The sequence below is a fragment of the Canis lupus genome, chromosome X (assembly GCF_048164855.1).
Source record: "Canis lupus baileyi chromosome X, mCanLup2.hap1, whole genome shotgun sequence".
Taxonomy (NCBI): domain Eukaryota; kingdom Metazoa; phylum Chordata; class Mammalia; order Carnivora; family Canidae; genus Canis; species Canis lupus.
In genome coordinates this window covers 12,227,334-12,255,232 of record NC_132876.1, presented here as the reverse complement: position 1 = coordinate 12,255,232, position 27,899 = coordinate 12,227,334, and the positions used below count along the sequence as shown (strand labels likewise).

The 27,899-nt window shown below is 35.6% G+C and overlaps 1 long non-coding RNA gene across 1 annotated transcript in view; it reads right to left on the bottom strand.

Moving 5' to 3' along the window:
- Positions 1 to 20,582, bottom strand: part of LOC140627626 (uncharacterized) — a 42,914-nt gene extending 22,332 nt beyond the window's left edge. The window contains exon 1 of the long non-coding RNA XR_012026278.1: positions 20,466 to 20,582. This is a non-coding gene — a long non-coding RNA (uncharacterized lncRNA). The remainder of the gene's footprint in view (positions 1 to 20,465) is intronic.
- Positions 20,583 to 27,899: the final 7,317 nt, after the last annotated feature.

The following is a 27,899-nucleotide window of genomic DNA, read 5'->3' as shown; positions in this document are numbered from 1 at the left end:
TAGCCCTTTATCTGATAGGTCATTTGCAAATATCTTCTCCCATTCTGTAGGTTGTCTTTGAGTTTTGTTGACTGTATCCTTTGCTGTGCAAAAGCTTCTTATCTTGATGAAGTCCCAATAGTTCATTTATCTAAATGTGAGACAAGATTCCATCGAAATCCTAAGGAGAACACAGGCAACACCCATTTTGAACTGGGCCACAGTAACTTCTTGCAAGATACATCCACGAAGGCAAAAGAAACAAAAGCAAAAATGGGAAGTTGTTTTAAATTATACATGTCTCTCCATGTTGGGCAACGTCATCGTTGCCTCTGACAGACAGTTTGGGGTTTCAAGACTCCAGAGAGTCTTTGTGAGCAGCTTGGAGCTCTTTATTTCAATGCCACAATTCTGGTCACCATGTCTTCAAGTGGCACAGGCTGAGTTCCCAATCTTATGGTGGCATTTAATGTCCTTTGGTAGGACAGGCAACCTTGCAGGGTACAGTTATATCTGCCCCTGAATATGGGCCGAGAGTTCTACTCTAGGCTTGGCTTCATGAGGGAAGACTAGTTTTGCTATCTAACCACGTGAGTAATCAGTTCAGTCTCTGCTATCACAGGACATTAAAATCCTGGCCCCCAGTGCTTGTTTCTGATCATGGCTTCCTATAATCTTTCAGCTTTCGCCAGTGTTCTGGCCCATGGATAGTCTACCCTTGTATTTAATGCAGTTAGGCATTCTTTAAAAAGAAAACAAGCATTTTTCTATATCTTCAGTGAAGGAGGAGGTTTAATATGTGTTCAGTCTCCCATCCTGCCTGGGAAACTAACCAAAGGTAGGAACACAGAGCTAGAATTTATCTAATATAAAATAGTTACTATGAAATAGTGCGCATGTGCTAATATTGTTTAGGTCTGGCTACTGCTAGTGAAGCTGAACGTTTTCATTTATCTTTGCTAACATTTTACACTTCATTTTAATGAGTTAGCTTTATATAAACCTTTTACTCATTCATCTATTTGCAAGTTGGTTCTTTCCTCATGAAGTCTTAGGAGCTGCACATGTGGTTCACTTTGTTTTTTTGCCATTTAATTTTTTAATTTAGTTTTTTTTTAATGTTCAAAGTAATTTAGTTGTTATTTAATGAAATCTGTTAGTCTGCTTTGTGATTTCTCCTTTTAATATTGATTCTTTAAATACACATACACACACACACACAAGAAGAGATTAGCAAATGATTCCCATGTGTTTGGTACAGGTCAAAAAAGCAAAGAAATTTTCAAATCAGGATCATGCGCTGGGCATCACTTACAGTGTTTAACAACTTGTCCTTTGCTAGAATGAAAACTGATTAATGTTGATAATCACCCTTGTGCAGATGCACTTGTGATCAAATTTGGTATTTATTATGGTCACAGTGAAATAGGAATACATTTCCTGAGGTCTCTTAAAGTTGCTATGGACTCTTGATTTTGAATTTGACTGTCAATCATCAATTTTTTTCTCTCATCATATTTCCATTTTCATACCTCAAAGGAACTACCATGGATGCACGAAGAACGAAATTTCACTGGCATGTTGCAAAAGTTGGCATCCACACAGACTGCAACTGAGCAACAAAGAAATGGGACTTGAGCGACAGCTGAGATGTGTTCTATTAATATTTAAATTGAGTTTCTCATTGGAGACATGTCTAGACTGGTTGACTTTTTAAAGAAACAGACTAAAACTAATTTTACTTCATTGCTGAGCATTTCTTCAGCAAAGCTATATGATTTTCTTTCTCTTTCTTTTGTCAGTTTTTATTTATCTTGCTTCACTCCTCAAAATAGTCCATAGCTCCTTATTGTACAAAATAGAAGTGAGATTATTTATCATAGTATTCAGAGTCATTTGTAATTAGGCTCAAATAATTTTCCTTATATTATCCTTCTAAATAATAATAATGATGATAATAATAGCTCATTTTGGATTATTTACTTATAATATGTTGTGAATTTGTATAAGCCCATTATATAAATTATCTAATTTAATTTTCACAACAACCTTTCTATAAGCTTCCATTTTTAAGATGAGGAACTTGAGGCTCAAAAGGGATAGGCAATGTGCTCAAGATTGGATAGCCAGTTTGTCTTGTGGCCAGGCATTAACTCTCATATTTCTGATAGCCAGGCCACACTGGCCTATGTATCGTGACTTGAATACCTCTATTTCAGAAGTCCATATGTCTCCATGTCTTTTTTTCTCTAGCTCTTCTATGCCTTGACATTCCCTCCCTACAGATCAAAATAGTTCTCATTTTCTTTTTTTTTACTTCAGTGCTCTTTTCAGATGCTGAAAATTTCTGTACTATAACCCTCGAATCCAAATAAATATTTACTCTTATATGTGCCCTTGGAATTTTGCTTGTCTTCACACTTAGTGCATTTTCTTTCTGTTTCTTATTACTATTATTACTGCTGCTTATTGCTAAGTTCATCTCCCTTATTAGTCATTACCTTCTAAGCTCAAAAAGTGCACACATAGGAAAACCTCAGAACCACACCAGGTTAGGGCTTGAAAGAAAGGATCTTAGAGGATCATCTTTTCAACTGCCTCCCACTTCACAGATGGAGAAAATTGACACCATCAGATTATATATCTTATCAACTACAGAACTAGCGATAGAAGCCAGGTCTCCTGAAACACAGAACACATTTTTTTTTCTACATGCCAGGCCAAGTCATTTATTCTCTTAAGACATTATCGAGAGTACACAGCACCTGCATGTGAGCATCATGAAGGCTGCCGAGCTAGCAGCATGGCCTAGCCATATCAGTCTACTTCTATACCCACATGATCCGGACTTGACACATTCTGACTCCAATTTCAAATTGTTTTCCAATTCATTTGCAGTATCTTCCCATGCCGCTTACCATTCATGTCACTGTTTTTCCTCTCAAGTCAAATGAAAATGAATCCACAGGCTTGACATAGGATCTGAGTGGGACACAGGCAAGTATTAGTATCAGAGGGACCTTGTGTTGGACAATGGCTAGTCAATGACAGCTTTTCCAAACTCTTCTCTCCAGAGGAATTTGTGCTAAGAATTCTGTAGCTTCTCATTTAATTCCCGTGGCCTGTGGCCAATAGATAACTGAAAGTTGTAAGTTAAACAAAGTTTTAATATATGCCAATCTTGATGTATTTATCACACTCAGCCCACATTTGCATTGGTCTTCTTAAGGTATAAATTAACCATGTTGCCTGAATTACCTTTTTCCAGATCTCTGAATCTAGTGATTTTCAAACATTTTGATGTGTAATTTTCGTAGGTAAATATTCCTTTTTCATTAAAACACTGCCCACCACTCCTGTAAGTGCTACCAGTTCTGGCCAACGATGATATTTCCTTTGTGTAGACAGGTTCAAAAGAGAATGATCCAGATATAGTAAATAAATCCCTCCCCCCAAAAAGGAATCCCATTATTCACAAATGATTATTAACACACTCTGAAGAGTCCAGTTATAATATTTGTATTAATCTGCTTACTAAGACCTCTAAAAAGCATTGATTAGAGATTTAATGCAAATCAAATTGCATAATGAACATAATGTCCAATTTTTCATTTTGTCATTCTTATCCTTGTTGACTTAGAATACAATATATAGGAGAATTTGGAAGTAGAGCCAATAACCTTGACAGTACTGTGTTTTTTGTAAGATAATGTCCCATTTATAGATTGAGTCACCCATGAGAAATGTTTCTAAACAATTCATAAAAATATAGTAACAAGAAAAAAAAAAAGCCCTCAAACTAGGCCAAATACAATAGTCATCTTTACCTATGTATGTCTCTCTTTACAAAACAAGACAGATGTACACAGATATACATACAAGGTAGAAAATATTTAATCTAAAATCTTCTGAGAAATTCTTGGCCTTTTATTCACAAAATAATAGAACAATCTGTAGGGAAATATTTAGACAATATACGACTGTGTATAATTAACTTATTGAACATTTCTGTGGATCAGTCTCCTATAATTTTGTAGCAAATATTTTTTTTCTTAAAGTTAATGAGTTACAGCAATTTTATGAAATTGGCATATAAAGGAAATCTAAACTTTTTACATACTCAAGTGACGGAGTACTTGCGTTGTGTTTGGAGCTATGCTAGGCACCGAAGGGGCTACAAGGCTATAGCATGCAATGAAACTTGTCTTCAAAGAATTTATGATCAAATTAGAAAGATTCTCAGTGTGGTTATTCTGGATGACTTTCTTGTGAGATGCCGCTAGTGGACACCTCTGAGCTCCTTCATTCCAACGTAGTCATTGAAGTGAAGAGGGAGCTAAATTAATTTCTGCAACAGGTTTCCATTAGGCAGCTATTTGGCTTCATCAAAATAAAATTTCCATATTTTTCTTTAATTTCAATTACCTCATAAACTTACATTGCTTAAGGGCACAAGCAAAAGGGAAATTAACATTCTTTATCACTTCCTTTCATCAAAGCTTGCATAGAACCAATCTTATACATAGTTCATCAAAATAAACATTCTTGATACAATAAGAGAAAGGTGCGTTTGATTTTGAATATGGTAATCAGTTATTCAATAAATATTGAAATATTAATAATTTTCTAGTCATTGCAGCTTCCCCATTTGTGGCAAGTGAACCATATCTAGTTGTTCTATCTTCTGACCAGACTTCTCCAATTTCAATAGCCAGTTAGGCTTCAGTAATTGATGTGCTGTTTGATTATTTTCTTGCTTAAAAAATCATACAAGTTACATATGATATCAATGAAAAATAAGCTTAGAGGTAATTACCCTATTTTAAGTAATGCCATAATAGTAAAAATGATATGCAGCAACTTTGTAGAACAAAAAGTACATAAAAATAAAGACCCAAAGGATAAGAAGTTGTCACTTATTAGCTAATTCATTTCTCAAAATGATGTTTCTCAGATTTTATTTTATTTCAAGCTGAAAAATATATTTTTGGAAAAGACTAGAAAATAGAAGAAAAGTCTTTCATGACAAAATAAGCTTGCAAAAACAGAGTAGGACTTTTCTGAGCTGTAATGGTAATATGTGCAGAAAAGCTATAAGTGGTAAATAAAGCATTTGTCTAAAAGACCCTCATTCCTTTTAAAGCAAACATTATCAAGTACTATCTAAGGCAGAGGATGACAAGCTTTTCCTGTAAAAGGCCAGATACACTTGGTAGGCTTTATGTTTTTTTCATAACTACTAAACTCTTGTAACACAAAAGTAGCTGTACACAATATGTACAAGAATTGACATTGTGTTCTAATAAAACTTAATTTATAAACAATGGCAAGGTTTTTAAAAAAGATTTATTTATTTATTTTAGAAAGACAGAGTGTTGGGGGAGGAGTAGAGATAGAGGGAGAGAAAGAATTTCGAGCAGACTCCCTGCTGAGTGCAGAGCCAACCTGGGGCTGGATCTCACGACCCTGAGATCATGACCTGAGCTGAAATGAAGAGTTGGACGTTTAACCGACTGAGCCACCCAGGTGTCCCTATGGCAGGTTAAAAAAAAAAAAAAACTGAAAAAGACACCCTCCATTTTCAAGTGGTTGTTCATATGGGCCTTGGAGTCAAAGAAATCTGGATTCAGATCCAGCTTCTATCATATACGAGGTATAAGCCCTTAAATAAATCACTTTACCACCCTGAGCTTCTGTTCTCAGTGCTAAAAGCAAGTATCTACCATATAAGATTGTGGTGAGAATTAAATAAACACTTAGCACAGTGCCTGAGACACTCAGTAAATGTTCAATAAATTGTCATCCATATGTGTATGTGTGAGTGTGTGAGACACATGGTAAGTTTTTATTAAGTATAATGATTTATTAAGAAGTCTCAACTCAATGGAGAATAGACAAGCAAGGGTTTTGTTTTTTTCAAACACTGCTTTGGTTCTCATTCATAGATGCTATTTTAGGTAGATTCCATAACTTTCTGGTTACTTTCAGTCCAATCGAGTTTACAATTTCGATCTCTACCTCAATTCAAATCTAGTTTCATCTCTGTTTGTCCTATAGCAGGTCATATTCTGGAGGTGGAGTTTGAAGTCATATATCCCTGGAGGTAGAGAGGAGAGAGTAATCTACTGTATTGCTCTTTCCTTCACCCTACCTTTAGACTGGTCCAGAGACCTCTTCCTCTGTTTCCTAGCCTGGCATGGAAAGCGTTCCTGGTCTTGCTCTGGTTTAGTCTACTTTCATCTAAGGGTCGCCTAACCTAGTATTATAGTCTTCCCAGCGTTAATGTGTATAGTTTTCCTTGGATTTTCCTCAGCCTTACCTGAGCTCCTTCATCATGTAGAATCTCCTGAGAGGGATATCCATGTCTCCCTTTAAACCCTGTCAAAATATACTGTCAGCAATATACACGCCAACCCTCTTTCTGTCATCTCTTCGATTGATGTCTGTCTGGGTCACCCAACCATTCTTCCTCCACCTCTATCCATCATTTTTTTGTACCTACAGCCATGAGAACCTTCAGTGCCTGGTTATTTTTAATTGAATAACTTACTTTTATGTTAAGAATTGTGGAAATATATTGAGGCCTAGCTTTATGACATATTTGAAAGAGACAATTTGTTATCAGTGAGGGTGACAAAATATGAGAGACACCTAACTCTGGGAAACAAAAAAGTGGTAGTGGAAAGGGAGGTGGGTGGGGGCTTGGGGTGACTGGGTGATGGGCACTGAGGGGGGCACTTGGCAGGATGAGCACTGGGTGTTTTGCTATATGTTGGCAAATTGAACTCCAATAAAAAAAAAGAAAGAGACAATTTGTTTGCTTATGGCAAGTAAACTAGCAGGGATTGTGATGATTGGAAGCTGGGCAGCACTTCTCTCTCCCTCCTAAATTACAGCTTTTATTTAGAGTGTGTACATATATACTAAATATAGTATTTGTGTGTATTTTCTAGTTGTTCTTAGAGGGAGGTTTGTTCCAAATCACTTGGTACACTATTGTCAGAAGTAGAATTCTCTTAATAGCTATCCTATTTTAACTATATGTTATTGCTTAGTAAAGCAAATTCCTTACCCTTTTTATTTTACAACCTCTTGCCTAATCTCATCATTTTTCCACATGAAATTAAGGATCATTTTGTCAAATTATAAAATGAAATTAAATTGCATTTATTGATTTATTTAGGGAGAACTGACAGTGTTTACTAGGATTTTATTAGGGTATGACTTGAAAAAATATTAATTTTGGCCCCCCCTCTTTTCAATTTTTATCACTTATTTTTATCCTCTTCATGACCCTTTAAATACAAATATGCCTAATTTATTGCGTTCTGCATGAAGCTAATGGATAGAGCTTTTTTAAAAGAACATATGATAAATGTTTTTCTCTATTCCTTATTTTATGTCTTTTAAATCAGGAACTAATGTTGAATTTTATGCATTACCTTCTGTCTTTTAATTTCTTTTAACTAATGTTTATTTTATGTCTATTAGGTGCCAGACAGTCATGTATTGTACAAATCACAATGAACAAAGAGAGAGAAACAATTTCCAGGCCTTCAAGAAACTTATACCCTGTGTTACTCAAGGTTCTAGCAAGAAACAAATGACACAATGACACACTCAAAGGGAGTAATTCAAGAGATTATGCTGAACAAAGATACAAAGATATGGGCAGGGTCAAGGAAAACAAAAAGAAAGCATACCTGGGTCATCAAGATTTTAAAGTTACAGGTATCCTTTATTCTGAAGGGACAAAGGAAGATGATGCTTTCTGGAACCCAGAAAGAAGGTTGTGTGTCTTGGGAAGTTTTGAACACAGAACTATTGACTTAAATAGAGAAATGCAGCCTGGAACACCTGCAGCCCAGAAGAGGGAAGCAGAAGAGTTAATACTTTTATTACCTTTCTCCTTCCACCCTCAGATATCTTTTTTTATTTGAATTTTATTTTTATTTATTTTTTATATAAATTTATTTTTTATTGGTGTTCAATTTGCCACCCTCAGATATCTTGCTGGCATCTTCCTTTGATTACATCTAGTTGACGCCAGAGGCAAGGGATCCTAACCAAGCCAGGTTTCTGGAACACAGTAAGATGGAAAGGGATAGAGAGTTGATCTACAGAGACAAATGGACAATAACTAACATATAACGTATGCAAAGTGGCAATTGAGTAGGCAAGTATTACATAGAGTGATAAGTGCTATGACAGAAGAAACACTGCATTTTGTGAAACTTTTTGAAGAGGTATCTGTGATTTGTATCTCTGTAGCATCTCTTGGACACAGTTTCCGCTTGTTCTGGTTTAGTTAGATCCATCTCTGCATCTTTAGTCATATTCAGTATTTAAAAAAAATATGGGAAATTTCAAATGTACACAAAAGTAAAAAGAACAGTATAATTAAGTACCATGTACGTATCACATACCTCTAGCAATCATCACTACTTTTGAATCTTGATTCTTTGATTCCTCACTACTCTTTCTTATTTTCAAGAAAAGTTTAAAAGAAATCCCAGGATTATGTATTACACAAAGACATTTAAATAAACCTCTCTAGATGACAAGAACATTTAGAGTAGTTTTGCATAATCACCATGCCGCTATCACACCTAACAACTATCACACCTAACAACATTGATAAATTAACCAAGAAGATTAACTAAATTTCTTAATATCATTAATACCACTTATATTCAAATTTTGCTGATTCTCTCAGATATATTTTTTGAGGTAGGTTTATTTTAATCTATATCTAAACAAGATCTGTGTATTGTTTTTGATTTGTTTCCTGAGTATCTTTTCTTCTATAATTGTCCCCCCCCATCGCCGATGATAACTCACATCATGCAATTGATTGAGGGAGAAACCACATCATTTGTCCTATAGAATGCCCCACATTCTGGATTTGTCAGATTGCTTCCTCATGTGCCATTTAATGTATTCCTCTAATCCTGGTGATTCCTGTAAACTTGTAGGTAGACCTAGAGGCTTAAGCATATTTTTGGCAAGAATATTTGTGGGTGTTGTTGTTTACTTCCTGTTTTGTCACATCTGGAGGCACATGATATTTGATTGTCCTACTTTCAGTAATGTAAACTATCGATGGGGGTTCAAGTGATGTTGTTTAATTCTTTTATCATTAAGTTTTTCAACATTTCATCTAATGAATTTACCATTAATTGATCATGGCAAGATATATCATTCCTTTAGATGTCACAAAATGGAGATTTTTTTCATTCTGTATTGCTCTTGAATTTATCAGTGTATGCTCTTCTATAAAGAAGCACTCTCCCTTATTCATTATTTGGTTGTCCTGAAATATAATTGATCTGGAAAAAGAGGGTAAGTGGTTCATTTTTCCTGTCATTATTCATCAGTTTTCAGAATAATGAGTTACTGACTTAGCAACTTTAAGTGTTATCTAGTGAATTTTTTATCATTATGGATTCATGCATTTTTAAGAATATTTGATGTTTCTGTCCATTAAAGTAATTACTGCTCAATCTGTGCCATTTTTTGGCCAATGAGAGTGCCCTTGAGTTCTATATTCAGATTTTACTGGACTTCAAATTGGATTCCCTCTGAATTATACTAAGTCTTAATTTCTACCCCTTTTCAGATACTGTATTTTTCTACTAGATTGCTGGGATACTACATAACACACTTGAATGTTCTAGTCACCAGCCACACATTTGATAATGTTCATTGACTAACATTTTAAGTTATCACCAGTTGACTCTGATTCAATTCTATGTTGTATATGTCACTTAACTGAGATTTGGTTTTCAGTAGTTCTCCATTGTCTATAAATTCTGTCTACACTCATTGGTATGGAACTTAGAGCCCTCCATGATTTATCCTCAAAGTCATTTCCCATTTCTACTTTTCCCCCACCTCATTGATGCTCATTTGCCTTTCTCAGCCTCTGAAAAGACAATTCTATGTTGGATCCCACCTGTAAGTCTAGGTTCATGGCAGTTTCTGAGCTAATTTTGGGAAGGCTAAATGGAGTTTGAGATCAAAACAGTAGGAGATGTGCTTGAATTTTTTGTCAATTTATCTAACTCCCTTTGTTCTTGTTCTAAGCTCTCACGGTGGGAATACTGACAATTATTGGGTTTCCTAGGTGAGTCTTGCTTTCAAGAAGAGACTGCTCTCACCAGAATAATTCATGTCCTATTCCCTTTAAAGTTATATTTCTCACTATAATGAAGTTCCTGGCATTCTCCTTATAGGTGGCTTTCCATATTACAACTGTTATAGGTTATAGGGAAAATCTATGGGGAATAGATATCTCAACTACAGTGTCCAGTTACTATCATAGTCCAATTTCTCCCTGTAAATGAACATTTCTCTTTTTGATTAATATTTTGAGCCAAGGCATTGTGAATTTACCTCTTAAGTAGCAAGTTCACTGTAGATGTGCTGACAACTCAAATCCCTGAGTCAACAAGGTTGAGAGCTAGATCCCAGACCTTGGCAACACCATAATTAATGTGTCACTGTGAGGCAGTCAGCAGCTTTTCCCCTGGTGACACAAGTCTTTGTGTTGGCTTCATCACCATTTGTCTTGTTTGGACTTCTGCAGGTATAATTTGCAAGGCCCCACAGATTAATTATGATGTAATGCAATCATTTTACTTTACAGATGAAAAAAACTGAAGCCATAAAAGGGAAGAATGTGTCCCAAGATCACAAAGAGACATGGAAAATTCTTGATTCATTTCAGGTCTCTTGGTGTTCAGTTCAATATTCTTTTTTTTATTTATTTAAATGATTCCAGATGGATAAAAAAGCACTTTCCTATTCTCATTGGGACTTAGTATATATTTAGGGATTAAAAAACTCAGTAATGGGATCCCTGGGTGGCGCAGCGGTTTGGCGCCTGCCTTTGGCCCAGGGCGGGATCCTGGAGACCCGGGATCGAATCCCACATCGGGCTCCCGGTGCATGGAGCCTGCTTCTCCCTCTGCCTGAGTCTCTGCCTCTCTCTCTCTCTCTCTCTCTCTCTCTCTCTCTGTGACTATCATAAATAAATAAATAAAAAATTTAAAAATAAAATAAAATAAAATAAAAAATAAATAAATAAAAAATAAAAAACTCAGTAATGCCTGAGACCCTAATCATCTTGTCTACTATTTCTTAATAGGGATCTATGGACTGGATCCATTAGAATGACCCCTGGGGATTTCCATTCTATTGGACTAGGACTGAGATAAAAGACTGTATTTACATAAATTTCCCAGGAGATTCTCCTGCACAGAAAGACTTGGAAAATTTTGATCTAATACAACGTACTTTTATAGATAAATTAACAGAAGCCTAGAAAAGAGAAGGAATCTTGTCTTCGTATTTAATTGCTTACTTAGGGCCTGGTGTCCTATCATACATGACTCTTGGTCAGTTATTTACAACTCAAGCATTATGGACTGTGTGTATAGACTGGTCAGTTATTTACAACTCAAGCACTATGGATTGTGTGTACCGACTTTTACCTTTCAATGTAAAAGATCAATGTTCAGGAAGTCAAAAAAGCAGCACAGCATCCTAGAGTAAACCCTAGAGCAGATAGATATTCATTCCCAAATAGCATTTGGACAGAAATATTTTCTGCTTCTGTTATTGCTACCTACATAATTTATGCTGTTGGACATATTAAAAAAGAAAGCTCCAATTAGAAGAAGGCAATAGCAAACATCGTTGTCACTGAATTTAGAGAAATAACAATAGATGAGGTTATTATATCAAAGTTGGATGTGCTTTTGAAATATAATCAGGTTCTGAAGGGCTCCCCTGCAGAATATTTAAGTCTCTGTGGATTGTTTTCAGCTACATATCAGGATTAGGAATGTAGATGTACTTTGATATGGGCAGTTCTAGAGCTGTAACTCTAACCCATCTTGGGGGTTCATATACCTGTTTCAATCATCTATGCCAATAATTCCTTAGGTATATATCTATGCATTATTTTCCTTAATGATATCAAGCTCTCATATATGCCAGTCACAACCATAGAACGTTTCCTAGTCAGATAAGGGAATAAAGCAACTCATAGATCTGAAATAAGAGATAAAGTTCACTAAAGATAAAGTATGTGTTCAGGGACAGAAATATCATACTCAGTTTGTGGGAAATAATGGGAAATGTTGATGGCATATGAGGTGGGCCTTGGAGAGTCAGTAGTGGAGGGGAAAGGGAAGGAGAAAGAGACAGTGGGGAGAGAGAGAGAGAGACGGAGAAAGGAGAGAGAGATCAAATAGAGAATATAAGTGTTCATTCAGGCATAGGGAACTATATGAACAAAGCCATAGATACATTGGTGTGCAAAATATATTAGGTCAGACTAACTCAGAGATTCTGTTTATTAATAATTACTAGATTGGTGGTAAACAGACAGATGTACATGAACATTACCTATTGGCCAAATATAGTATTGATAGAAGCCTAGAACTCTGATAATGACATTGTTAAGAAAAAAGGAGCAGAGGATTTAGAATCAGAGGGACAGGATTTGAGCCTCTTCCCTGCTACTAATTAATGGTATGATCTTGGGTTTTTATCCAATGTCTTTTGGACCTCAACTTCTTTATAAAGAGCATGAAAATGCCTCTCCTTTCTAGCTCTACACGTTGCTGTGAGGATCAAATAAGATAAATGAAAAATTAGGTGTCTATATGGAATATGATTATTACTAACGGTAATAATGATAGATTTAAAAGTTTGTATCATTTAAAGATTTTCATATATATGCCAAATGAGAACTTTTTTCATTCTTTTTCAAAGCATTAATCTTGTAATGTCAGAAATAGATTTCTAAGATGAGTCACTGGTATAAAGATTGCATTCTGATTTATAAATCCTTCCTGGATGGCTTAGAGACATTTAACTGTTAATATGGATATGAAAGGCCAGAAGGCTGAATAATTGATGGGAAAGAGTTTTTGTGCATCGATCAGACTTTAGTAGCCAATATCAGCTGCCTATAGGGGCTGGACACAGTGACCTTCTTTGCCTCCTTTGGGTTCACTTATATTCCTATTATCATTTAACCCCTAAAGCTGATTTTGGAAAGGTGAATTTTGTTATTCAAGATCACTGCAAACAAAATCCCATTTCTAAGGCAACAAGCTGGAAGTGTTGTCATGAGACCATCATAGTATATTATCTGCCAAATGTGCTAAAAACATTTTTTTTCTCAGTAATTTGCTTTTGGTTTCGTTGATGGTATTGTTTTTTAGAGAGAGAAGCTACTGTCCTTAATAAAAAAGAGAACATTCTCAAGCAACCAACAAAGAAAGAAATGGAACTAGTCAACAAATATTGGGAAGCACGTTCACTCTCACTAATAGTCAAAGAAATAAAATGTGTATCACTGAGATATTGTTTCAATTTGTAAAACTGGAAAATATTTAAAAGTAACTGGGAAAAGGGGCACCTGGGTGGTTTGGTGGGTTAAGCATCTGCCTTTGGTTCAGGTATGATCCTGGGGTCTCAGGATAGAGCCATCCCAGGGTTCTGGGATCAAGCCCCGTGTCAGATTGCTTGTCCCTCTCCCGCTGCCCAACCCCTCATGATTTCTCTCTCTAAAATACTTAAATAAAACAATTTTTAAAAAGTAACTGGGCAAATTCATAACATTCTACAATGTAGGAACACTTAAATGAAATATGGTAGAATTAAAATATGTTTGAAAGAATAGATGAAAAAAAAGAAAGAACAGATGGCAATGAAGGGATAATCACTACAAAATACATGAGAAATATCAAACATAATCAATGATCTGAAGGGAAATGCAGTGAAAAGTTTATAGCAGTCATTTCTGAATGGTGGTATTACAATTTTTTAATTTCCAAATTTTCTCCAATGAATATTATTGTGATTATTAGTAAAAATTTAAAAGACAAATATGTGCATATATACTCATACACTCATGCACACTTAGAAATTATCTTCTAGAATTGCTGGTTTCTTTTATATTAAATGTATAACCTACCCCACATGACAACCACATTCTTTTTTAAAAAATATTTATTTTTTTAATAAATTTATTTTGTATTGGTGTTCAATTTGTCAGCATACAGAATAACACCCAGTGCTCATCCCGTCAAGTGCCCACCTCAGTGCTCGCCCCCCAGTCACCTCCACCCCCTGCCCACCTGCCCTTCCACCACCCCTAGTTCATTTCCCAGTTAGGAGTCTTTCATGTTCTGTCTCCCTCTCTGATATTTCCCACTTAATTTTCTCCTTTCCCCTTTATTCCCTCTCACTATTTTTTATATTCCCCAAATGAATGAGACCATATAATTTTTGTCCTTCTCCGATTGACTTATTTCACTCAGCATAATACCCTCCAGTTCCATCCATGTCGAAGCAAATGATGGGTATTTGTCATTTCTAATGGCTGAGGAATATTCCATTGTATACATAGACCACAGCTTCTTTATCCATTCATCTTTCGATGGACACCGAGGCTCCTTCCACAGTTTGGCTATTGTGGACATTGCTGCTAGAAACATCGGGGTGCAGGTGTTTCGGCGTTTCCCTGCATCTGTATCTTTGGGGTAAATCCCCAGCAGTGCAATTGCTGGGTCGTAGGGCAGGTCTATTTTTAACTCTTTGAGGAACCTCCACACAGTTTTCCAGAGTGGCTGCACCAGTACACATTCCCGCCAGCAGTGTAAGAAGGTTCCCTTTTCTCCGCATCCTCTCCAACATTTGTTGTTTCCTGCCTTGTTAATTTTCCCCATTCTCACTGGGGTGAGGTGGTATCTCATTGTGGTTTTTTTTTTTTTTTTTCATTGTGGTTTTGATTTGTATTTCCCTGATGGCAAGTGATGCGGAGCATTCTCTCATGTGCTTGTTGGCCATGTCTATGTCTTCCTCTGTGAGATTTCTCTTCATGTCTTTTGCCCATTTCATGATTGGATTATTTGATTTATTATGGTAATGAACACTTCACATGAGATTAGCCTTTTAACAAATTTTAAGTATACAGTATATTATTGTTGACATAGATACAATGCCTTACAGCAGGTCTCCAGAGCTTATTCATCTTATTTAACTGAAAGTTTATGCTTGTTGATTAATAAATGCCCATTTTCCCTTCCCTCACCCTCGGGTAATCACCATTCCAGTCTCTATTTTATGAATTTGACTGTTTTAGATACTTGCTATAAGTGGAATCACACAGTACTTGTCTTTTTGTGTCTCACTTGTTTCTCTTAATGTAATTAATGTCCTCAAAGTTTATCCATGCTGTGTGTCATATTGAATAATTTCCTTCTCTTTTAGGACTGAATAGTATTCCCCATTGTGTGTATATACTACATTTCCTCTATCCATTCATCTGTCAGTGGACGTTTGGGTTGTTTCTAGAGCTTAGCTGTATCATAAGCACAAGTATAGTGCTATAATGAACATGGGAGTGGTAATATCACTTTGAGGTCCTGATTTCAATTCTTTTGTATATAGACCCAGAATTGGAATTACTGGATAATATGGTAGATCCATTTTTAATTTTTTGAGAACTCTTCATACTGTTTTTCATAGTGGCTTTACCATTTTGCTTTCTTACCAACAGTGGCAAGTATTCCAATTTCTCAACATCCTTGCCAACATGTTATTTTTTTTTTTTGTTTAGTTTTTTTGGTTTTGTTTGGTTTTCTTTGTTTTGTTTTGTTTTTTTTTTTTCTTTTTTAAAAATAATGACTGTCCTTTCATGTCTTCTGACCATTTTTAACTGGATTATTTGGGGGTTTTTTGGTATTGAGTTTTAGAAATTTCTTATATATTTTGGATACTAACCTTTTATCAAATAGGTCATTTGCAAATATCTTCTCCCATTCTGTAGATTGTCTTTTAGCTTTGTTTATTGTTTCCTTTACTGTGCAGACACTTTAATTTGATGAAGTCCCAATGGTTTATTTTTGCTTTTGTTTCCCTTACCTCAAGAGACTTATCTAGTAAGAGGTTGCTTCCTGTGTTCTTCTCCAAAATTTTTATGGTTTCCTATCTCATATTTAGGTCTTTCATCCAGTTTGAATTTTTTTGTGTGTGTGTATGGTGTAAGAAAGTGGTCTAGTTTCATTCTTTTGCATGAAAGAAGGTCCAGTTTTTCCCAACACCATTTGTTGAAGAGACTTTTTTCTATTGGACATTCTTTCTTGCTTTGTCAAAGATTAATTGACCATATAGTTATGGGTTCATTTCTAGGTTTTCTGTTCCAAAGAAGACATACAGATGGCTAACAGACATGTGAAAAGATGCTCAATGTCATCATCATTAGGGAAATAGAAATCAAAACTGCAATGAGATGCCACCTCACACCAGTCAGAATGGCTAAAATTAACAGGATAGGAAACAACAGGTGTTGGCAAGGATTCAGAGAAAGGGCAACCCTCTTGCACTATTGATGGGAATGCAAGCTGGAGCAGCCACTCTGAAAAACAGTGTGGAGGTTCCTTAAAAAGTTAAAAATAGAAATTTTTTATGACTCAGCAATTGTTACTACTATGTATTTATTCAAAGGATACAAAAATATTGATTCAAAGGGGCACATGCACCCCAATGTTTACAGTAGCATTATCAACAATAGCCAAATTGTGGAAAGAGCCTAAATGTCCATCGACTAATGAATAAAGAAGAGGCATATATATATATCTCCCATGTTCTAATATATATATATATATATGTATATATATATGCCTGTGGTTCTTTTATATATATAAATCTGTTATTTCTATATATATATATATATATATACATATATATGGCAAGATTTCATTCTTTCTGATGGCTGAGTATCAGAAAGAATGAAATCTTGCCATTTACAATGGCATGGATGGAACTAGAGAGTATTACGCTAAGTGATATAAGTCAGTCAGAGAAAGATAATACCATATGATTTCACTCATATGTAGAATTTAAGAAATAAAACAAATGAACACTGCATGGAGGGGAGGGAAAGAGAGGCAAACCAAAGCCGACTCTTAACTATAGAGAACAAACTAAGGGTTGCTAGAAGGGAAGGGATGGAGGACATGGGTTAAATAGGTGATGGGGATTAAAGACACTTTTTAAATAGGGTTAAATAGGTGATGGGGATTAAAGACACTTTTTGTAATGAGCACTGGGTCTTGTATATAAGTGATGAATCACTAATTTCTACACCTGAAACTAATATTACACTGTATATTAAACTAAGTGGAATTTAAATAAAAATTTGGAGAAAGAAAAAAACAAAATAAAATAAAATAATGGCCGTCCTAACAAATGTGAGGTGATACTTCATTATGGTTTTTTATTTGTTTTCTCCTATGATTAGTGCCAATAAGCATTTTTTCATATGACTGTTGGCAATTTGCAGGTCTTGATTTGGAGAGATGTCTGTTCAAGTCTTTAGCTCATTTTTAAAATTGAAGTGTTAAGCTATTTACTTCATTGTGTGAGTTCCTTTGATATTTTGGAGATTAACCCCTCATCAAATATATGATCTGCAAATATTTCCTCCCATTTCGTAGGTTGCCTTTTCACTCTGCTAATTATATTCTTTGTGGTGCAGATGTTTTTAAGTTTGATGTAGTCCAACTGTTTTGATTTTTGTTGCTTATGCTTTTGTTGTCAGACTCATGAAATCACTGCCAAGACCGATGTCATGAAGCAGAATTCTTCAATGAGACGCTACTATGCCTGTGGTTCTTCTTTCTTTGCTATAAATCTATTATTTCTAGTTTCTTCTTCTGTATTATAGATATTTGATACTATAGACATTATACATATTTTCAGACCAGATATTTTCAGTTACCTATTCTCAAATTTCAATGGGGATCTATGCAAATTGAATTTCTACTACATTCGTTTGGAGCATAAACTTACATAATAAAAATGCTACAGTTTTTGTTATTGAAATATACAGGGTTTTTTTTTTCTATAGTAGCAAGCAGAAAAAAAAGAAGATTCAAACTGACATTTACTCTGCAGACCTGAAAGTAGAATTTTATCCAAGAAAGCATCACTTCATTATTATCTAGTGAATAATATCTCTGCCAAGCATGTATTGCATGATTACCCACTGAATCATGACTAATACCAAGTAAGTATCTCATTTATGAATTTTAATGCAATTTTGGTTTGAATTGAATGAATATAATCTTATAATGTCTTTGATAGAATACACCTATAAGGCTTAAAGTACACAGAAATAACCAGTTTACTTTTTATATAATGTTGCCAAGTATATGCATAGTCGGCTGAGAGAGCAAAGTTCTTGGCCAGAAGACTTGTACTTTGAACTTTGGAATAACTCTTATTACATATTTTGACCTTAAATGGAGTCTTGTTGTCCTTATCTGTGAAATGGGACTAACAGCATCTGCTTTGCTCACTTTAGAGATTTGTCTACAGACTAGAAAAGCAATAATGCATGTGCCCATGCACCTGTGTGCCCAGCTTGACCATATATGCAGCTATTTGGTAATTAAATCAATTAAAGTAAACCAAAGGGACACAAGTTGCTGATTTAATTTCTAGTTAAAGTAATTGTCTTCACACTGTGCCATAGCCTAATTTAGTCTAGTCACTCAGTAACTATGTGTGTCTATGGAAGAGATTAGCTGAGGGTGGGTGGTAGTTCAATAGTGATGTATTTCAGCTGTAGGAAAACAATCCCTGTGTGTACCCCATTTGTGCTTATGAGTCCAAGAGCAAGCAAGGTTTTTATAAAGAACAGCATGTTGGTGTTTACAAGGTTGAAAATACAGGTATACTTCATAAGTACTTCAAATAGTATTTCCTTCCTGAAAGCTTCCCTCCTCCCTTGGCTTACTCCTAATATTCAATTTAACACTACTCTCCTTAAATGGCAAACTCCATGATGGCCAAGTATATGTCAGTTTGTCAGTTTTGCTCACCACTGAATCTGTTGTGTCTCTTGCAATGCTTGACACATGGCAGATGCTCAGTAATTATTATATTATATTGAGTTCAATATATTATATTTATTATATTTATAGAATGTATACATAATACATATGTACATAAAACTTGTCTTATAGGGTTATTAATCCCACCATCCATCTCTCAGCTCCTATCAGCATCAGATACTTTTTTAGGTCCACAGTAAATGGTCATTGTATATTCTTCATACATTTAGGATAAGACAGTAGGAATGTAGTAACCTATTATTTTACATTAAACTCAAACGTTAATCCTCATATAACACTCAAATGCATACTGTATTGTACCTAAATAGGATACTGTCCTCAATAATTTGCAAATACATGCACCAAAATTTATTTTCTATTCACTGAAAACTACCAGTCCAAAGATGAATAGGAAGGCAGTGATTAAAGTTTTGAAGCAACCCAGTCTAACCTAGGGTTGGAGGCTCATTTGAATTCCCTAATTAGCCCTGGTCCAGATCTTCAGGCTTGTAGTTCTCCCTGAGGCTCCTGGTTATTTTGCCTAATAGATGTCCTAGTCTTGTTAATCAAACAAGTCCTCAGTATTAAATATAAAACTCGTAAAATTGAAGTTGCATTGAATTTATTTTAGCAGAGGTCTGAAGCTACTTTCCACTAATGACCAGCTTCAGGAAATAATTTGTCTAGGCTTTAGCAATGTGCTAGGCCCACACCTTCTGAGTTATAATGGATTTACATACCATATTTAGTGGTAAAAGGTAAAAAGCACGGATCCTCCCTTTTGGACTAAGACAGCATTAAGAATAAATTCTATAATTTAGTTAAGTTTGTATAAAAAGTAGGTATGTGAATACATATGTACACACATGAATATAGTATTTATTCATATTTTCTAATTTAGAACATCTATAAATTATATTTCATCTCTGATTTATCCATTCTTGTAAAATAACAGGATGGTGAAAATTCCCAGTCCACAGACATGAAAACCAGCATACAAATCTGTAATGCCTAAGGGCCATACCTTGTGTAATTTCCAGGATTTATGCTCATAACTTTATTCCAAATGTTAGATGATTGACATTTCATTTTTAATCCCTTTCAGACCTGACAATTTGGATTATAAATTGTAAGCCAATATCCCCAAACTTATTTTTGGTTTTAAGTGTTTTAAACTTGCCCCCTTTTGATAGAGAGAGACAGAGAGAAAGAAAGAATGAGTAGAAGAAAGAAAAACAGAAATTGAGATCAACCATTTTTTTTTCTTTTTTCAACAAACCTTGTAAAAGGAAAGTTATGCTTTACTAGTGTAATTTTTTTCCTTTCTGGTATAGTTCCTTCATAATATTTTTAATTTAGTATTTGGCAAAGAAAATTAAACACACCCACTACTGTACCATTCCTGGTGAGATTAATGCTTAATATGTATAAAACAAGAATACTTGAACATTTTCTTCTTTATCAACCACAAAAGTACCCCTGAGCATTAAAATAGTTCTGTCCTAAGTTTTGGGAAAATGAGTAGTATAATTGAAGTGCTTTAGAAGCACCATGCTGTCAAATTACCTGTGTGGCAGTCAACTGGATCTCAGATGAATTAACTTTTACCCCCTCCAGAAGCAGGACAATTGGGAGAATTTTCACGGCAGGCTTCACAACATGCAACAGAACTGTCGCTCCAGAGTGGATTTGAAGATCAGTCAAACTAAAGTTAAATTGCTTTACCTTCGACTTGCTCCATTAACTTGGGAAAATATTCCCATATTTGTGTTTTGAATCATAACTCCTCTTCAGCACGCAATCCTGAGGGGAAACCGTTCCTTAATCTGCTTTCCCTAAGGGTGTGCTTACTTCATGACAGCCCCATGTCTGAACAGTATTTTCATCCCATGTGACTGTATGGGAAAATTTAAAAAAAATTAAAGATTTTATTTATTTATTTATTTGAGAGAGCGAGAGAGCACAATCAGGGGAAGAAGCAGAGGGAGAGGGACAAGCAGACTCCATGCTCAGTGCAGAGTGCCACACAGAGGCTCAATTCTACAACCCCAAGATCATGACCCCATCCAAAATCAAGAGTCAGATGCTTAATCGACTGAGGCACCCAGGCACCCCCAAATGGCAACCTTTAACCAATGGAAAATTTTGAGATTTTTACCTCTGATACTTGGGTTCACTTAATCCATCATTCACTCACTAATTCCTTTCTTCAAAACACATTTATCAATTATAATCTAGATTCTAAGCAAGATAGGGCAGATATAACAAAGAATACAAAATACTCTCCTTCTGCCTCTGTCTCTGTGTTTCTCATGAATAATTAAATACAATTTTTAAAAAGGGGGGGGCACCTAGGTGGTTCAGTGGTTGAACATCTGCCTTTGGCTCAGGTCATGATGCCAGGGTCCTGGGATCAAGTCCCATATCAGGCTCCCTGCAGGGAGCCTGCTTCCCCCTCTGCCTGTGTCTCTGCCTCTCTCTCTGTGTCTCTCATAAATAAATAAATAAAATCTTAAAAAAAAAAGAATACAAAATACATCCTGTCAGTGAGCTCAGAATCTAGGGAAGGAAATGAAACATAATTAACACTTAAAATTTTAACTATAGCATTATTATATTTTTTTCTTTTAATAAATTTAAATCCAAATTAGTTAACATATGGTGTATTATCAGTTTCAGGGGTAGAATTTAGTGATTCATCAGTTGCATAGAGCACCCAGTGCTCATTACATCAACTGCCTCCCTAATGCCCATTACCCAATTACCTCATCCTCCTACCCACCTTACCTCCAGCAACTCTCAGTTTGTTCCCTCTTTACCATACCTCTTTATTCATCCACAAGTGGACATCTGGGTTCTTTCCATATTTTGGTTATTGTGGACATTGATGCTATAAACATTGGGGTTCATGTGCCCCTTTGAATCACTATTTTAATATCGTTTGGATAAATACCTAGTAGTGCAATTGCTGTGTCGTAGGGTAGCTCTATTTTTAACTTTTTGAGGAACCCCCATAATATTTTCCAGAGTGGCTGCACCAGTTTGCATTCCCACCAACAATGTAAGAGATCTCCTCTCTCTCTGCATCCCTCCAACATATGTTGTTTCCTAAGTTGTTAATTCTAGCCATTCTGACCTGTGTAAGGTGATATCTCATTGTGGTTTTGATTTGTATTTCCTTTATGATGAGTAATGCTGACCATTTTTTTCATGTGTCTGTTAGCCTATTTGTACGTCTTCTTTGGAGAAATGTCTGTTTATGTCTTCTGCCCATTTCCGGACTGTATTCTTTGTTTTTTTGGGTGTTAAGTTGGTAAGTTCTTAATAGAATTGGAATACTAATGCTTTATCTGATGTCATTTGCTATCTTCTCCCATTCCGTAGGCTGCCTTTTAGTTTTGTTGATTGTTTCCTTTGCTGTGCAAAAGCTTTTTATCCTGATGAAGTCCCACTAGTTCATTTTTGCTTTTGTTTCCCTTACCTTTGAAGACATGTCTAGCAAGAAGTTGAGGGGGCTGAGGTCAAAGAGGTTGCTGCCTGTGTTCTCCTCCAAGATTTTGATGGATTCCTATATCACATTTAGGTCTTTCATCCATTTTGAATTTATTTTTGTGTATGGTGTAAGAAAGTGGTCCAGTTTCATTCTTCTGCATGTTACTCTCCAGTTTTCCTAGCACCATTCATTGAAGAGACTGCCCTTTTTCCACTGGAGAGTCTTTTCCACTTTGTCGAAGATTAGTTGACCATAGAATTTTTGGGTTCTCTATTCTGTTCCACTAATCAGTGTGTCTGTTTTTGTGCCAGTACCATACTGTCTTGGTGATTATAGCTTTTTTATATAGCTTGAAGTCCAGAATTGTGATGCCTCCAGCTTTGGTGTTTCTTTTTCAGGACTGCTTTGGCTATTGAGGGTCTTTTTTCTGGAACCATACAAATGTCAGAATTATTTGTTCTAGTTTTGTGAAAAATGTTGGTGTTAGTTTGATAGGGATTGCATTGAATGTGTAGATTGCTTTAGGTAGTATAGACATTATAATATTTATTCTTCCAATCCATGAGTGTGGAATCCATTTCTTTGTGTCTTCCTCAATTTCTTTCATAAATGTTATATAGTTTTCAGAGTAGAGATCTTTTACCTCTTTGGTTAGGTTTATTGCTAGATATGGTTTTTGGTGCTATTGTAAATAAGATGGATTCCTTGATTTCTCTTTCTGCTGCTTCATTATTGGTGTATAGAAATGCAACAGACTTCTGTGTGTTGATTTTCTATTTGTTACTTTACTGAATTCCTGTATCAGTTCTAGCAATTTTTTTGGTGGGGTCTTTGGGGTTTTTTTTTTTTTTTTTGAGAGAGAGAGAGAAAAAATGTGAGTGGAGAGAGGGGCAGATGGAGAAGGAAAGAATCTTAAGCAGACCTCACACTGAGTGTGAAGCCTGACTCAGGACTTGATCTTGCTACCCTGAGATCATGATCTGAGCCAAAACCAAGAGTCAGATGCCTAACTGAGACACCCAGGCCCCCCTATAGTATTTCAAAAAACAACTTAACAAACAAATAGCCAGTCTTCCACAGATGAATAAACTAAGGCCTGCAAAGGTTTAAAGTACCCCCTAGAAGTGCAGCCTCAGTGCTATGGAAGTTCATATAAGGGAATGGTTAATCCTACCTGGGCATTGAAGCAGAGCCTCAAGCAGCTGGATCTCCTATGAGGAGAAAGTTTTACACAAATGGAAAGGTGGGGAAGGAATTCTGAGTGAAGAGAGGATAAAAAAGGCATAGAGGTAGGAAGATCAGATTTGTTTTAACTTAGATAAAGGTTTACCCTCTAAAACACAATGTGAGTCATCCTTCCCTTCTTTTTTTTTCATCCTTCCCTTAATGAGTATAGACAGTAAAGCATTACCTTGATCTCTTTCATAGATAAACAGGATACTTTACAGAGTGACTGTCATCAGCATATGCTGAGTCAATATTACCACCCAGATTTGTAGAGATGTCAAGGCCAAGGTCCCTGGTTAGGTTAGATGTTTTTATTCTGTTCTGTGGTCACAGGCAGTACCACTAACACTACCCAGGAGCCTCTCCAAATTATCCCTATGGTCACAGAGGAGCCCATGAAAAGAAGGAGTCATCAAACCTCCTACTAAAAAAAAAATCAAATTCCCCAAACATGTCACCAGTGTACATGAAGTGTAGTACCATTCTCACATATAAAGGATATGACATTTAATCCTAGGCTGAGACACAGGCCAATGAATTGACTGTCTATAGGTCAGTTTATTTACATTTATCCTTCTGCAGTGAAAAAAGAGCAGTGGCAGTTTAATTCATCAGGAGATTGTTGTGTAAATGTATTGTCTACTGTCATTAGGATTTGGTTCGCAGATAAATGCACATGTACAAGCATGCTACTCCCCAGCTACTTATGACAGAGTACAAGAAATTTATATAACTTTTTTCCCTATCTTCTTCAAGTGTCATTACTTCTTGTCTATTCCTCATAGACTTTGGAATTTTTTAATCAAGAAAATATTTTAGTACAGTGTTTTTTCAAAGTATAGTCTGAGAATACCTGTCTCAGATGTCCTCTTTTCATGATCCACTTTGTAAAATCACAGTCCAGTCCAATTGGATCAGTCTCTAGGGATGGGACCCAAGCACCTACATGTTTAATGAGCTTCCTGGGTGATCTCATGTGAATTAAAATTTGCCAATTACTCTACCTTCAAAGATAATCTAACTCCATCATTTCTCAAATCAGTAATCTTTAATTCAGAGAGAGGAAGTGATTTGTCAGGGTTAACAAAGGAAATACCCACAAAACTCAGCATTTCCCAGGCCTCTGTGTTCTACATCCAGGGTTCTTTCTACCACTCTGCCCCACCCTGCAATGTTTATACTCCCTACCCCCCAATCATATGCCTATTGTGCAAAATTCTGAGGAGGAATTTTTAGTGATCAGATACTATCAATACTCAAACTCTTTTTGACTCTAATGACATATTTTAATGTAATTGTTTAGAATATATTTGTGGCAATCCTTTCATGTTCCAGAGAACTGTTTGATTGAGGACGTAGTCTCAAATCAGAATCTTTGTATACAGAAAATGAGCAAAGATAATTGGCAAGTTTGTAATGTAGTCTCAAGAGAGGCTTTAGATTTGTGCCAAAACTTTGTGCCAGCAGGATAGAATTGCAGGAAATGATGCTGAGAAACTAAACACCACAAGTTGACTGGTCCATACTGAAGATTGAAACTTCTACCCACTTTGTATGTTCTCTTTCTTAGAGTCACCATACCTTGTACCTTTGTTCTTTTCGGTTACAGTTGTATTGGTGAAAGTGAGAATATTCTGGACCCCGTCCACAAGGAATGACTCCAGAAGTCAGTTTAATTACTTTGAAAATCAATTTTAAAATATTTCATTTGGCTTAAGTAATAGCTATCAGGTGAAACGGGGCATCCTTTTGTGAGCCAGAATAACAGGCTTTCTTCATGCTCTACCAAGACTATGAGAGACAAGGCCCAGTTGTTGAAAACTCTTAAAATAATTGCACCTGTGACCAAAGGTGTGCTTTGGGTACTGAAAAATTGGAGCTTTTATTCATGCCAACATGTAGTGTAGTTTTATAGAAAAAAATACCCCTCATGGGTAGATTGTTTAATTTTCAAGAAAGTGGCCCTACGAAATAACAATTTCCTGCTAGGTTGATTCGGTTTAGACTAAGATCTTTTTTTTTTCTCTTAAGATGACAAAGGTTTTGAATCTGAAAACTATCAACCTGCTTTTATTGGTACTGCCAGCTCCTATCGTCCCTTCTGTGTGTTCTACATCTCATCTGATGTGATAAAGTGATTTCACAGAACCTAAGATTTCTCAGGGATTTTGGAAATCTTGTTTAGTAGCTCTGCAGATTAAGCTTTTGTATTTTGAGTTTTCAGACTTCACTTCTGGCTATGTTTTAGCTTCTTATTGGATTGGAGAGGAGGAAGAAAAAAACGTTTCACTTCAGATAAAATATTCTCAACATGTGCTAATCTTCTCAGCTCATAGTTGAGAAGGGGCTTTGGTAATCATTAAAAATATTGATTATTGGAGCTAGTTGTTTTGTAGGACTTCTAAGCAACACCTCGTGGATAAGGATCCACCCCATCATCTTTGCTATCCTACCTGTGTATCTCTCAGGGCCTCCTTATTTTTATGGGCTTTTTCTCAGTTTCCTGTTTTGTATCATTAACATGATTTAAATGTGAAGTAAGCACGAAGTGTGCATGACTTGATCATTACTCTCTTTATGTTACTCTCTTTTTTGAAGTAATGTAACTGTTTGCCTGTAGGCTCAGTCATAGGTAGTGGCCCTTTTCCTATCAGTAAAAATAACTATGCAGGATTCAATGATCTGTAGGTTCTCTTTCCACTTCAATATCATGTGGTTAGACCTAGGGCACATTTTAATCTATCTTGTCTGTCATTTTTTGGTATGTATTTGTAAAAGGGAGATAGCTAATATTTGTGAGTTTAGAAAAGAGCAGTGTCCCTGCATTCTCAAGTGAAGATATAGTTGATTCCAAGTTAGAGCATGTTACAATAAAAAAAGCTACTGTAAAAAGCCTTTTTGACAATAGGCACCACTAAATGTAATGCATTAGGAGGTATATTGTATCTTTGTTTTAATATCCCTATATGAACAGTGTGTAAAAACCACATAAGTGTTTCCCATTTGCAACTTCAATTTGAATATCATTTTATTTTTAAGAGAGAATTTTAGAAATATAGGTAAAATCAAACTATACACTGTTACTATGGTTATCGTCTGTTTAATGGAAGCATTTGAAGAATATTTATCCTTGACATTTTCCAAATGAAGTTCAGTGAATTGTGCACAGGGGAATACAAATGGATGCATTCATCGTGACTTGAAAAAAATACTCTGGCTTTGTTAAACAGTCTTTTAAAACTTTATATTCTCAGTGAGGCATTAAAATCCAGTTTTGTGATAAAAAATAAGTTCTATATATAGATGTTAGGCCTAAATATGAAATTTATCATAAAAAGAAATTGGAGACATTAGGAATGTATGTAATATATCCATTTTTGGGGGAAAGCAATGGTAAATTAAGAAGCTAGATAATGAATGCTAGCATTAGGTTGGAGTTTTAATTTGCTATGTAATATGAGGGTCATTTATCTCTTCCCCTACCATTTTCTTAATTAACAAATCATATTAGAAACATATGAGCAGTTTACCCCATATTCAATGCTCTGAATTGTTGTGTAATAAATTGAGGACACATCCATTTTCTACTTTTCTTTATTAAGATATCATCCTTTGGGTGCTTTCCAGTATACTAGTGAACACTAAACACTGCTAGCTCCAGACGGTGAGAAACTGAATACCTTGTAGGTGCCACACACATAAGACAGCAGAAAAAAAGAATTGGAACTATAGGGTGACAGGCAATAGGAATGTCAGTGGAGACAACCTTTGACTCCCTTTTAGTGGACTGAGTGTTGAGTCCTAATTCGACGTGGTTAAAACTCTAATACCATGCATCTAAGTTGCTGTCTTTGTAGTTTTATTGCTTATGCAAGTGGATAAAATGTTGACAGTTGAGTCTACTTCAGGAAGTCCAAATGTGTATTCTTTGAGTGTGTTATATTAATATAATAGCTTTCTTTTGAAATAGCTTTAGAGAAGTATAATTGATTGCACATATTTAATGTATACAATTTGATAAGTTTGGACATATGCAAATACGATACCATCACCACAATCAATAATATAAGCTATATCCATCACCTCCAAAAGTTTCTTTGTGTTCTTCTCTTTTTTGTGTTTGGTTAAGAACACTTAATGCGAGATCGATCATCTTAACAAATCTTTAAAGGTGAGATCCATTCTTGCCAACTAGAGTCCATAAAGTGCGATGTGGCAGTCACAAAGAATGGCTGACTTACCAAAGGATGTCCAGGAATTAAAAAAAAAAGACAAGAGGA